Below are 12,760 nucleotides of genomic sequence, written 5' to 3'. Positions count from 1 at the left end.
CGTGGCTGCGGCGAGGGCACGGCCGCATTTCCTGCCGGTCCATCGCCCAGCCGGCCGGGTTACCTGCCCAGACAATCGGAATCCCAAAGGCCCCTTGCCGAGGGGCGAGCCCCTCTCCCCGTGGAAGCGCAGCAGCAAGAGATGAAAGCCAGCCGGGGAAATCGTGTTGCGGCGCCAGCAAATGAAGCTGACACGTGGGGCGGGCAGCGCGATCGCTGGGGCCTTTAAAATCACCATTATGAATTCTGCAGCAGTAGTTTCTGCTGAATCAACAGCCACAGAAAGCAAGAGGTTCAGCGGCTGAGCTTTGCCAAGAGGTGAAACCGCCTCTCCCTCCCTCTGATTCTGACGTTGGCCCCGGTGCTGAGGGAGGGTGGGGGGTCTGGAAGGGAAGTCAGCAGGTGGAACCTCACCCTGCCTTTTGTGTGAGAACCGAGTGCCGGCATTTCAGTTTCCCCATGCCCAAACTTTTGCAATTTTGCTTTCATTTTCTCCCTGTAGGCCTTTATCCATAGCCACTCATACAAAGTGTTGCATTATCACTCGGTATTATCCATGCGAGAAGATAGCGTGAAGGCCCTTTAGGACAGTGTTGCAAGGCGTATGGATTTATGAGCATTGCTAAAATTTCTGTCCTATTTAATCGAATCAGAAGACTATTAGAGATAGCAATGGGGGCGTGAACGAAAGCTAGCTCTGAAAGAAATGAAAAGGCACACACACACATCTAGGGGTAAAGGTGGCACCTCCCATAGACGTCCCTGGAAGTTTTCGGTAGAAAGCATGCCCAGTGCTGTTGAAAATGTATTCTCCATTCATCGTCATTTTTGGAGAGCATCCTCTGTGGTGCTGGACAGATTAAACAGAGGGGTAAGCTTTTGGGCTCCAGGAGCTTAGAGCTCAGAGATGCCTTTTAGAATGAGCAGCCTGTCCCTCCCCCACACGGAGCACCATCCTTACTGATTCTTTTTATTTGCATGGTGACAACCCGATTGTAAGATATTCTTCCTCAGTCTTAGAGCTTTGTCATGGACCCAGTGACCAGAGAGCATATGACTGGCTCTGCACCTCAGCATGTCATCCAAGAAAGAAGTTGGCCTTGGGTCTGTTTGACATTTATTTCTGTTTGTGACCACAAAGAAAGAGGGCCGTCCATGTTTTCTTCTGTTACATTATGCAGGCAAGTGAAACTTACCAAGCCAAGAAGATGGCCAAATTGGGGCTGTGTATATAGGAGTGTCAGCTGTGGAATGAAGAAATCAGTTAAAAATGACATCCTTACTGCTCTCAGGGCCCTTTGTTCTCATTTTATCACATTTTTGAAAATTCTAATTCTGGATAGAATATCTGGATTCATATAGTCAAAAATGAGGTATGCATTTATAGCAAAGAGTTTTTGAAAATTTTTCTAAGATGTGAGAATTAACCTCTTAAATCTCTCTCTCACACACACATACACACACAAAAAACATATTCAAAACTAAATAAATTTTTATTTCTCAGTAGTCTTTCAAGTTTTTACATCTGATCTTAGTGGAGGCATGGGAAGAAAAAAAAAAAGGAGTATAAACGATGTAAATCCCAAAGGTTGGGTAGAGTAAGAAGTTCTCTGTGGCTTTAACCTATTCATTTTAGGGAACATTCATGCAGTTGTGCTGGCCAAGCCTGGGGAAGAGTCTCCCCTCTTCTTGTGCCGTCTTCGGAAGTGTCAGTACACCTTGAAAGGCACCAGGTCAAAATACTCTTCGCTAGAAATCTTCTCTTTGGGGGCTTGTGCCAAAAGTTTTCTTCCCCATTATTAACTTAAACCCGCTTACTGGGGAGTTAGCTTCTAGGTCCTTCTGTAGTCTCTGCTTTTGTTTCCTTTAATATTACAGCATTTTCCTCCAACCTGTTCAGTTATGTCAGGTTTCTTTTCCTCCAAAATATCAGCTTCGCATTTATAGCTAAATTTTTCTTCCGTTTGCTCAGGTCATTCCACACTGTAGTCTTCTATTTCAAGATGAAAGGGTTTTTGCTGTGGAGTCAGTGTGAAGGGCTCTAAACTCAATCTGCTGTTGGAAGTGGTGGCTGCAGGCAAGTTCATCCCTCTAAGAGCAGTGCGGATACTGAAGGATGCTTTTACCCCAGCTCCCCTCCCAAGATGCACATTTCCTATTCCTTTTTTTCTGCTGGGCGTTAAAGGCAGGGAGGGCCCTGTCTTTTCCTCTCGTTCTCTCCTTTCAAAGTTCACATCTTCGGGCATCTTCTATGTTCCAAGCACTGTGCTGAGCACTTTATAGGTAGCATTGCAGTATATCCAAACTCTGCTAAATGAATGTTGGCAGCTCCATTTTCAAATAAGGAAACAGATGCATCTGAGGACCAGAGATGTTACTAAACTGCCAAATTCACACAGTGGGGGAAAACCTTGTCTTCAAGCTTGATCCTGTGTCTTTGCCTGTGTTCTTCCCCAGGAAATTCTGCATGCCTCATTTTCTTTAACTGTCAACTCCTGTTGTGGGAAAGAGTACAGTGGTTTTATCCTTGGTATACACTGGTTTTCCATCTGGGTTAAAATTATTTGTAGGGATAATTGGAAAGTGTGCATATTAAGGTTATAGATGAGAAAGGGCATCCGGTGGGGCTGAAATTATCACAAAAATAAAGTCAGCACATGGTTTGATTGCTATTTTAAGATCTGGAACTCCAAGTTTCCTAACCAAGGGCTCATCTCTTCAATTATCTATATGTGGATTTCTTTCTGTATATTTAGAGTTCTGTTGAAGTCATTACAGCAGTCTGTGTGTTTTTTAGATTAATCTTCCTACTTTCAAATGGAGCCACAGACAGAATATTCTACATAGACTGAATATTTTAAAATGACTGCTCTGTTCTCAGTTTCCTTAGCTGTAGAATGGGAATAACCATAGGACCTATACCTAAGAAAGAAGTATTTCACACAGAGAAGCACTCAGGACAATGTCTAACCAAAAGCCAACCCTCAATAGATGCTCTGAATACGTTATAGCCACTGTTATCTTTACTGAATGTACTTCTGGATATTTTTTGGCAGCAAGTGAGTTCCATCTTCCCTCAGAGGCTTTTTTAAAAGCTGTCATATTTGCACATATTAAAGAAAGAACAAGTTCAGATTTCATGTAGCTCCTTTTAAGTGTTGTTTCCTTTAAAAAAATTTTTTTTATTTTAAAGATGTGGGACACATTTCAGGGTTAAGTATACAAATGTTCATTAGGCAGGTACCCTTGTTGATGAGGGGTGCTCCCCACCCCCCGGCAGAGCTTCTGCCCTTAATTCCTTCAGCAAATACTGACTTTCTGCAAATGTGATACAGCATGTTCCAGTACAGACATGGTCTACTGTCCTCATGGGGCTTGCAGTCAAGTGAAGGAGGTAGACATTAGAGAAATACTTTTGTATATAAATATGTAGTTACCAATTGTGAGAAGTGATATTCAGGAAAGGCACAAGGGGCCATGGGGTCATATATAAGGTAGAAGGTGGATCTAATTTAGATTAGGGACTTAGGGACAACCTCTTAGAGACAGCCTTAGCTGAGAACTGAAGGAAGAATCTGGAATTAGCAAAAGTTGAAGCATTTTAGTAGAAGGGGACGTTAGGTAGACAAACCCAGAGATATAAATGAGTGTGACAGGCTTAAGGGATGGAAAGATGACTATGGCTGGAGTTTAGGGAACAGGGGGATGATGAGACCAAGACTGGAGTCTGCAGTTCATTGTGGAATGTACTCAATGTGAGACAAATTAGTGTTAGGATATAGGGATGGATAAATGGATAGAAATATGATCAGACAAGTATGAAATGTTAATGACAAAATTCAGGCAATGGGTCTTGGATATTCACTGAATTCAGGCACCAGATCACATTGAGCCTTGTTGGCCATAAGAAGTTTGGACTTTATCCAAAGACGAATGGAAAGCCATTAAAGAATTTTGATCAGATTTTCTCCCCAGAGTTCATTCTGGCTGCTGTGCAGGGTAGGGTCTGAGAGCCAGGCATGAAATGAATAGAAATGAAAGTTGGGAGACAATGAAGAGGACATGGTGTACTCTAAGATGGTGGCATCACAGAAATGAGGAGAATTAGATGCATTTGAGATGTACTATAGAGAAAGAATGCATGGGACTTCCTTGGTGTGACTCCTTGGAGTGTCAATGGAGAAGTGGGTGTCAAGGATGCCTCACAGAACTCTGCCGTGAGGATGGGTGGATGATGGGACTCTTCAAAAATTGATGGGTTGGAGGAGCCTATGAGACATCTAACTTCATGGTGAGACTCTTAAGTAAGCAATTAGATTTCAGGATCTGAAACTCAGAAGAAAGACCTGGACTAGATAATACATTTGGGATTAGACACCATCAGCATATTATAGGTATTAAAACAATGTGAATAGATGAGACACCTAGGATATGAGCATTCCAGGGCAAAATCTGAGCCAATGAGTGAGAAATTACAAGAAAACTGGCCTTGGCTTAGTATAAAGAAATTGTAGCAAAAGTACCCCACAATAGAATAGGGGTTTGGTAAGCATAAGTACCCACACCTGGATATTGTTTGAATAACGTGTATGGCCATTTCACAGCAGTGTGGCAGGATAAGAAGAGCCCAGTCTTAAGAGTGAAATTTAGAGGGGCTCCAGACTTGAGATCTGAGTGATTTATGTAATGTTATTTATAACATTTATATATATATTATCTTTGGGCCACAAAGATAAAAATGAGGAAGTAAGAGTGCCTTCTATCCCACATAAGCTCAAGACAGAGGGCAGCTGCCAGGTACATGAAGATGGCTTTGGACATGAGGATGCTGGGATGGCAATGGAAAACAAAGGAGGCACTGTGTTATGATGGAGCTAACGGGGTTCCTTGAGGTGCTTTGATATTTGTATGCAAATGCCAGGTGAGAATGGTGATTCTGATGCATTCCGATGATTGTTTGAGCTTTCTGCTGTTTGCAGAGAAATCTGAAATGGGATGTGAGAAGAAACTGCTTTGCACTCTAGTAAATGCCCTTTCAGGGGATGTGAAATGTTTAACTGCTAAACATAATACCCCAAATGCATTAAAACTTCCTAGCAAGTGTTCATGATTGGCACCCAGGCTCCCAGGGGCCACCAAACTCTGCAAGAGTGCTGGTCAGAAATATACCCATGAGCCTGGGGTGAATCATCTTAGTCTCTTCTATCAAAATATTGATAATGCTCAGGGAAATGTTTTTTTCAGAGCATGGCTATAGATGGATATTCTGGGCTTGAGTGTTTGCACTGAGAAGACATTAAGGGTCCAATTTGGACTCTGAGCTGAGGGCGGTATCATGAGTACTATCTCTAGTCTGGGCATTTTCCTAGGTGCTTCTCAAGGGTTTCCTCAGTCTCTTTCAACAGCCTTGAGAGAATGCTTGCATTAGCCCCATTTTCCAAAATAAAGTCCAAGGTGCAGCAAACTCAAGGAACATAAACATATATAAACATATTCAGGTTTAATAAACATACCTGTACTACAAACATGCATACTTATGAGAGGCATCACACATGGAAGCCCATGACTGCCTGGACTGTAGACACGTGCTTTTTGCCCACCCTGATGCATCTTATCAGAACTTTTGGGGGAAAATGTGAGTTGTGCCCCACTCTCCACAAAGATCTCCATGGGGCCACTTGGTGCTGCTAGGTTCCCTTGATTCATCTTTTCCTGACACTGCAGTGCACATCCTTGGGCCTTCCTGGTTGTCCCTCAAGGAGGGAGCCCAATTCCCTTTCTCCTACCCCTGGAACCAGAATCCTATTTCGTCTACGCTACAGTAAGGGGAGAATGAAAATGCTTATGGAACTGAGTAATCAGGGTGTGGGAATTAGCTGGGATTTCTTGAGAAGAGCTTTCTCCATGCCCCTTACCCCCGACCTAGGATGTTAACCATGTAAGGCCCCAGGCTGAGCTGAGGTGGCACCAATTCTCCAGAGCTGACAGCAACTCATACAGTTGCCTGAACCACAGCAAAAGGAGTGGGACAGAGGCAGTTGTGGATGGCATATGTCCTTTTGCACATGGATATGGAGGTGGCTAAGGCCTCACTTTGGCCAGAGCAGCACTCCAGTTGGCTTCCCCTCATCCCCCTGAACAAGATGAGCGTGCCTCCACTCCCTAGCATGAGTTTTCTTAACCATTGAGTTCTCCTCCTTTGCCTTTCCAACAGAACTCTAGAATCAGGCTGAAAGTCAGCTTTGACATAAGTCTCATGGAAAGTACAGACTCTTATTTAAAAGGCTGCTAGGGGCTTTGTGAGAAGTAGCTCAAGAACCTTTGAGTTCTTATGCTCAAGTGCACTATGGAAAGAGTTAGGAATGATGATGATAGGGTAAGCATGTGTGAAATCCTTAGAAAACTAGTTTGTATTCATGGTTTCTTTGGACACCAGGTCACATAGGTACTGGTGAGGGGTATGCATATGTAGGGGAGGCAGATTCTCAGCTCTGTGCTTTATAGGAAAAAGACTTGATTGCTTACAAAAAATATAAAGAAATGAAAGGGGGTTTGTGGGCAAGGGGCAAAAAGATATGGGTCTAGAGGGGTGCCTGTGGGCAGGTTTTAACCTAAAAAGACTGAGGTCTGCTAGATGAAGTGTGCCAATGAGTACCCTACCTATGAGCAGATGTGTTTCAGGTATACTGGCATTTATGCTTGGCATATTAGTCAGCTCGAGCTGTGTAACAAAAATGTCCCAGACCGGGCGGCTTAAACAACAGAAATTGTATTTTCCCACAGTTCTGGAGGCTAGAAGTCCAAGATTAAGGTACTGGCAGGGGTGGCTTCTGGTGATGGCTCTCTTCCTGCAAACAGCTGCCTTCTTGCTTGTCCTCACGTGACCTTTTTTCTATGTGCCAGCGTGATGAGAGAGCGATCCCCGGCATTTCTTCCTCATCTTAAAAGGGCACCAGCCCTATAAGGCCCACCCTTGTTACCTCATTGGACTCTAAATATCTTCTTACAGGCCCTGTTTCTAAGTACAATCACATTAGGAGTTAGGGCTTCTACCTGTGTGTTTAGGGGGCACAATTTTGTCCAACACCAAACCACACAGGGAGCTGAAAGCCTCCTTCACCAAGCATTGCTTATTCCACTGATGCAAATCCTTGTTAAGTCTTGAGCCTGAAGTATTCACAGCACAGGGGGCTGCCTTCTCCCCTTAATGTAAGGGATCAGCTCTGTGTCCCTCTAAGGGGTACAAGGGTGGAGTGGGTGGAAAAGCCATAAACATCTCTAATTGGGAATATTGCAGCCAGATGCTGCTGAGACTCCCCAGGTGGTCAAAAAGACAGAACTTAGACCCCCAAGAACAAAATGTCACCAAGGGTTTCACCAGAGAAGAGAGCTGTGCAAAAAATAATCTCAGCAGGTTCACTTTGCAGAAGCTCACATAGCTCTGCGGTGTCAGATTAGGGCCGGGGACACCCAAGTCAGAAGGTCTGTTCATTGTGACAGCTGTGTGATTGTCATCACACTTTCCTCTGCCTTCTGTCTTTATGTATGAGACAAATAATATACATAGATTCTTTTTTACTTGAAATAATACAAACATTATAGAGTAGATAAAGCAAAGCACACATCACTGTCTTTCCCATGCCCAACCATCTCCTGCCTAAGGATGACCATTGCCAGTAGTGGGTAGGCTTCCCTATGTTTACACATGTAAGTACACACGAACAGGTTTAGCATTGGAGAGGATGTCCTCATACAGGAATGCACGCTGCCTGTTTTATTTGCACTGTGTTTTTATCCCACTAAATAATATGTCTTCAAGATCTTTGCATGTCAGAACACCAACATCTGCCTTGTGCTTTTTAATGGCTGCACAGTGCTCCGTGTGATGGCTGTACCACAGTTTATCTAGTAGTTCTCTTGTGGATAGAAAATTGTTTGTGGCTTTTATGTTACATAAGCTGCTGCAGTGATTATCTGTGTATATATGTTTTTGTTCCAATGTTCTCCTTCCCAATTTTATTATCTTCAAAACTGAGATGCTGGTTCTTATGTCTTAGCAAAACAGTAAGCAGAAATCGCTAGACTCTCATTTGTCCTCTAAGTAACCTTAGATCAGTCATTTAACCTCATGAACTTGAATTTCCTCGTATAGAGAATGGGAATACCTGGCATACCTGTTATATGTACACAGCGCTGTGTCCTCCAAAACCTTTGTGGAAGAATAATGATTGCCAACAGTTGTGGGGGTTTTCTATGCACCAGGTACACGTATAGTCTTGAAGCTTTAAAGTATTTTTCTCACTTAATCCTCCCCGTTCTGTAGGTTGATACTGTTCTTAACCCCATTTAGATGAAAAGTTGAAGCAGAATGAGATTATTTGTCTAGGGTTACACAACAGTAAGTAGAACAGAAGACACATCCAGGTCTGTCTGGTTCTAAACCCCATATTCTTAAACACTGCAAAAGCTCACCTCAATGTAGTATGTGGACAGACATACCTGTTTAAAACAAATGTTATGATGTTGAGACAGAGAAAAGATTTTTCGTTTTCCTAATGACATAATTTGTTGACTCAATCAATGTAAAGGGTTCAGTTTTTATCGAGAGTTTGGAGATGAACCGAGGGAAAATTGAAGGCAGTGCAGCATTGCAAGCAGTGAAGTGGAATGCACGTCAGAAGGCCCGGGTAGTACTCCCAGCCCTGCCATCATAATTAGTCGCTTTTCCTCTGAGGGCTCCAGTTTCCTAATCGACTATAATGAGGTTGGAGATGGGGGAGAGGGGAAACCCATTCTCTCCAGACTTGCCTGGCTCTAAGTTCTGATGATGCATTTTGTCTGTCTTTGGTATCATCTAAGTCTCTTTGGTATATTCTGACACTGCTTGGGGTGAGGTTGGGTGAACACAGGCATAGGCTTTGAATGGCCTCGGGAAGTCCAGGTCTGACTGTATTTCTAATGGGTCAGATCATCCTTCTGGCAGGAAGGCTCTGGTGCAGCTGAGAGGTGGAGCCAGAAAAAGAAGCTTCTCTTTGCCAAAAGTGGCTGCAGATGGAGGAGCCAGTCTGTCTGGGCAGCCATGACTTTGAGAGGAGCCATTTGGCAAAGTTGTTGGCAGGAGCTGCCTTGCAGCATGAATGCTGGAGACCATCCTAGGCTGGAGCGAATCAGGGATGCAGCAAAGGTGGCTGGTGGAACAAATAACCATCTGGTGAGCAGGGCGCTGCTCTTCTTGCCGCACTGATGGTGACAAGCAAGTGCCAGTCAGTGAGGCATGCTCTCAGTGACACAATGACATGATCTGACAGGCGCGATTGTACACAGTCCTCTCTATTGTATACTCCATGGAGGGATTATGAACTTCAAGGGAACCTAGTTATTTCAGGAGCCAGGAAAGCCACAACTTCTTCCACTATTTCACAGTAGGACAGAAAACTTATCAAGTGCAAACAAAAGTTATTTATTGCCAAGTGCTGTGCAGGCCATGCTGGGATATATGATGAAGAATAAGCCTACCCTCTTGTTCTCAAACATCTTTCCATCAATATGGGCACAAGAGATTCTTTTCAAAATGTAATTAGCCACATAAGTTGGGTTGAAACTGTGCGATGCTTGCCTCTTATGAGGTGGCTGGGGTGGTTGGACCCAGAACCCACCTGGCTCTAGACCCACCTCCAGGGGTGCTAACTCTGTGGCCTTGGGCAGGACATTCCATCTTGCCTACAAAATTATGGCAGGGATGGGGCAGCAAGCTATTGCTTATACATGAGAATTAAATAGATACAAAACAATTCCTCTCTTACTTCATGCATTTAGGACCAAGAGTTGACAGTGAATTCAAAAATTTAAGGCAAAGAGTCATTTAAAAATGACATACCTATTTAGATAATTACTAATTTCAGTGACAGGCTTGATGAAGAATCAAGGTCTGATCTTTGTGTATGGGTCTGCAGATTAGGGGGTTATAGTATTTTTCTTGCACAAACCATGTCTAACATGACAAAGACCATGCCCAATTGTGGTTTCTTTGAGGCTGAATGAGAACATAGACACCACAGAAGCAATCTTACTATCGAATCCTTCTAGATCTTTACGATTGTTCTCCATTCTTTCTCTCTCCTACATTAATTTGATAATTCATTGTCAATTTTTTTGAAAGCACTCAACTCACTTTTCATGTGAAACAGTGATTGTTTTTTGTCTTCACATCATTCCTTTGATCACTTTCCATGACATTTAATTAAATAAAAAGTATAACATGAGGAGACTTGGGAACAAGCACAACTGACTCTCAGTAAACAGCAGAAGTGTGCCCACATACTAGAGGTCAGCCCACAAAATTAGCTGAAGTGTTGACAAAGAAGGGGTCCCCAACCCCCGGGACACTAGTGGTCCATGGCCCATTAAGAGCTAGGCCACACAGTAGGAGGTGAGTGACTGGAGAGCAAGTGAAGCTTCATCAGTATTTACAGCCACTCCCCATGGCTCCCATGACCACCCCAGCTTCACCTCCTGTCAGATCAGCACTGAAAGCCTGCTTTCATTTCCAACATCCTATCTTTGTGAAGCAGGGTTTTCTGGAGTGACAGCAACAAAAATGAGATGATGGAGTAGACTGGACATAAGCAACACACTTTGGGTGTCACTGTCTCCCATCACTCTCAGATGGGATCGTCTAGTTGCAGGAAAACAACTAGTTCAGAGCTCCCACTGATTCTGCCTTATGGTGAGTTGTATAATGATTTCCTTATATATTACAATGTAATAATAATAGAAATCAAGTGCACAATAAATGTAATGTGCTTGAATCACCCCCAAACCATCCCCCACCCTCACCCCAGTCCGTGGAAAAATTGTCTTCCACAAAACTGGTGCCTGATGCCAAAAAGACTTGGGACTGCTGTGATAAAGCCTGCTATAGGCTCGTGTTACAGAAGAAATGAAAGGCATGTTTTCCTCCAGGGAGTCAGCTACTTAGAGGTCTGTCTAAAGGGCTCCTGTTGTTATGATGATAATGAGGAGGAAACAATATGTACAGAATGTGTGCAGTGTGGCAGGAACTGGGTGTCAGCACTCTGTATGTACTCCATGTGATGTACTACATATGCTGTATATATGGCATGCTATATATGATATGTATGATTTAGAAGATGAGTGTGCCTGCCAAGTCATAGTTACGTAATTGAGTCTTCACAATAACCCTCAAGAGTATGCACAACCAAAGATAAACGAGGTGAGACTTTTAGATCTTATTCACCATTGTTTATCCATCTCCTAAGACAGCCTGGCAAACAGCACTTATCACACAGTTATTGAGGGAATGAAGGAAAGCGAATTTCCACCTTACTGATGAGGAAATGGAGACTTAGAAAATTCGTGTCACATGCCCAGTGTCAATCAGCTGACCTAGGACTTGAAGACAGATATGTCTGACACAAAACAGTGTGTTCTTAAGAACAAATTTAGGTATATGCCAATAATTTTTTTGTACCATATTTTTGGATGTATACTTTGAATCTCATATTGTCTAAGAATATCTTAGGATAAAAAAGGTATGATCGCTGTTTTGAACAAGTATGTAGATGTTCTAGAACAAGGGTCCATAAACTTTTCCTGTAAGGGGCTAGGTGGTAAATATTTTAGTCTTTGCTGACCATAGTCTCTGACCCAACTACTCAACTTGTCCAGTGTAGGTGGAAATGTTCTAGTGAATGAATGAAGTGGTGACCTGTGAACCATACTTTGCTGACTCTCACTCTAAAACAGTATTGGGAACCCAACAGAAGTTCAGGCGGTGTTGATCTTTCAAGTGAGTGGCTGCAGCAGATGCCAGAGGGAAGCTTAGCCGACCAGGAATGGTTAGTGGGAAAGCCGGGCCTTGGTGTTCCACTGACAGGTGGCAAGGAGTGGTAATGCTGTCCTTGTTGAAGAATGGAGTCTTGTGTGATGCTAGGAGCAAAAGTAAGCAAGGTCAGGAGCATGTTGTTCGCATAAATGAGCTGGAGATGAGCAGTGTAACAGACATTTGACAGCTCATTGGAGTCTCCACACATAACCAAACCCCTTCTAAGTAGTGTCCATCCAACCGTCCACTCAGTAGTCATTTAAAAATATTTATTATATATTAGACACTGTGCTAACAAAAGTAGGTATACATTTTTTTAAATGAGACATAGACTCTGCTCTCATAGAGCTTGCATTCTATTGGGAAGACGTGTTAAATAAACATACGCATATACGTATGAATATAATCTTGTTAAATAGTATGTCGGAAAAGAAAAGATACTCTGAGATAACAAAGTACATGTTCACAGTAGGGAAAAGTCAAAAAAAGAAAATAAAGTTTACCTCTAGTTGTGCCAAAGGCATAATAATTACAAACATTTTTGATATATAGTATTTCCTTCAGACTGAGAGTGTGTGTGTGTGTGTGTGTGTGTGTGTGTGTGTGTGTGAGAGAGAGAGAGAGAGAGAGAATATGAATATGCTGAGATTTAAAATGGTACCATATTTATTTTTTTGGCCCCAAACACAATCTTGTGAGCATTTTTCTATAACATCCTATAGTTGAGCCATAATTTTACCATCATCTAGTGAAGAAGTGTAGATTATTTCCAATATTTGTTATAATTGTGTGATTCTAAATCATGCAATTATTTATCACAGTGCACAGAAATTTTCGAATTCTGGAGAGAACTTAGCAAGTTGTATAGTGTCAGAGAACCTATAGGAAAAAAAAATCAAAAAAAAGAAAAAAGAAA

The 12,760-nt window shown here is 42.7% G+C and overlaps 1 protein-coding gene across 2 annotated transcripts in view; it reads left to right on the top strand.

Moving 5' to 3' along the window:
- The window catches only part of LOC103252361 (serine/threonine-protein phosphatase 2A 55 kDa regulatory subunit B beta isoform), a 281,419-nt gene that overhangs the window by 302 nt on the left and 268,357 nt on the right, over nt 1–12,760 (top strand). The window lies entirely within an intron of this gene.

Source organism: Carlito syrichta, unplaced genomic scaffold (assembly GCF_000164805.1).
Source record: "Carlito syrichta isolate Samal-C Ts95f unplaced genomic scaffold, Tarsius_syrichta-2.0.1 Scaffold155284, whole genome shotgun sequence".
Classification (NCBI taxonomy): Eukaryota; Metazoa; Chordata; class Mammalia; order Primates; family Tarsiidae; genus Carlito; species Carlito syrichta.
Note: the sequence above shows the minus strand (reverse complement) of the source record. Positions and strands in the feature narration are given on the sequence as shown.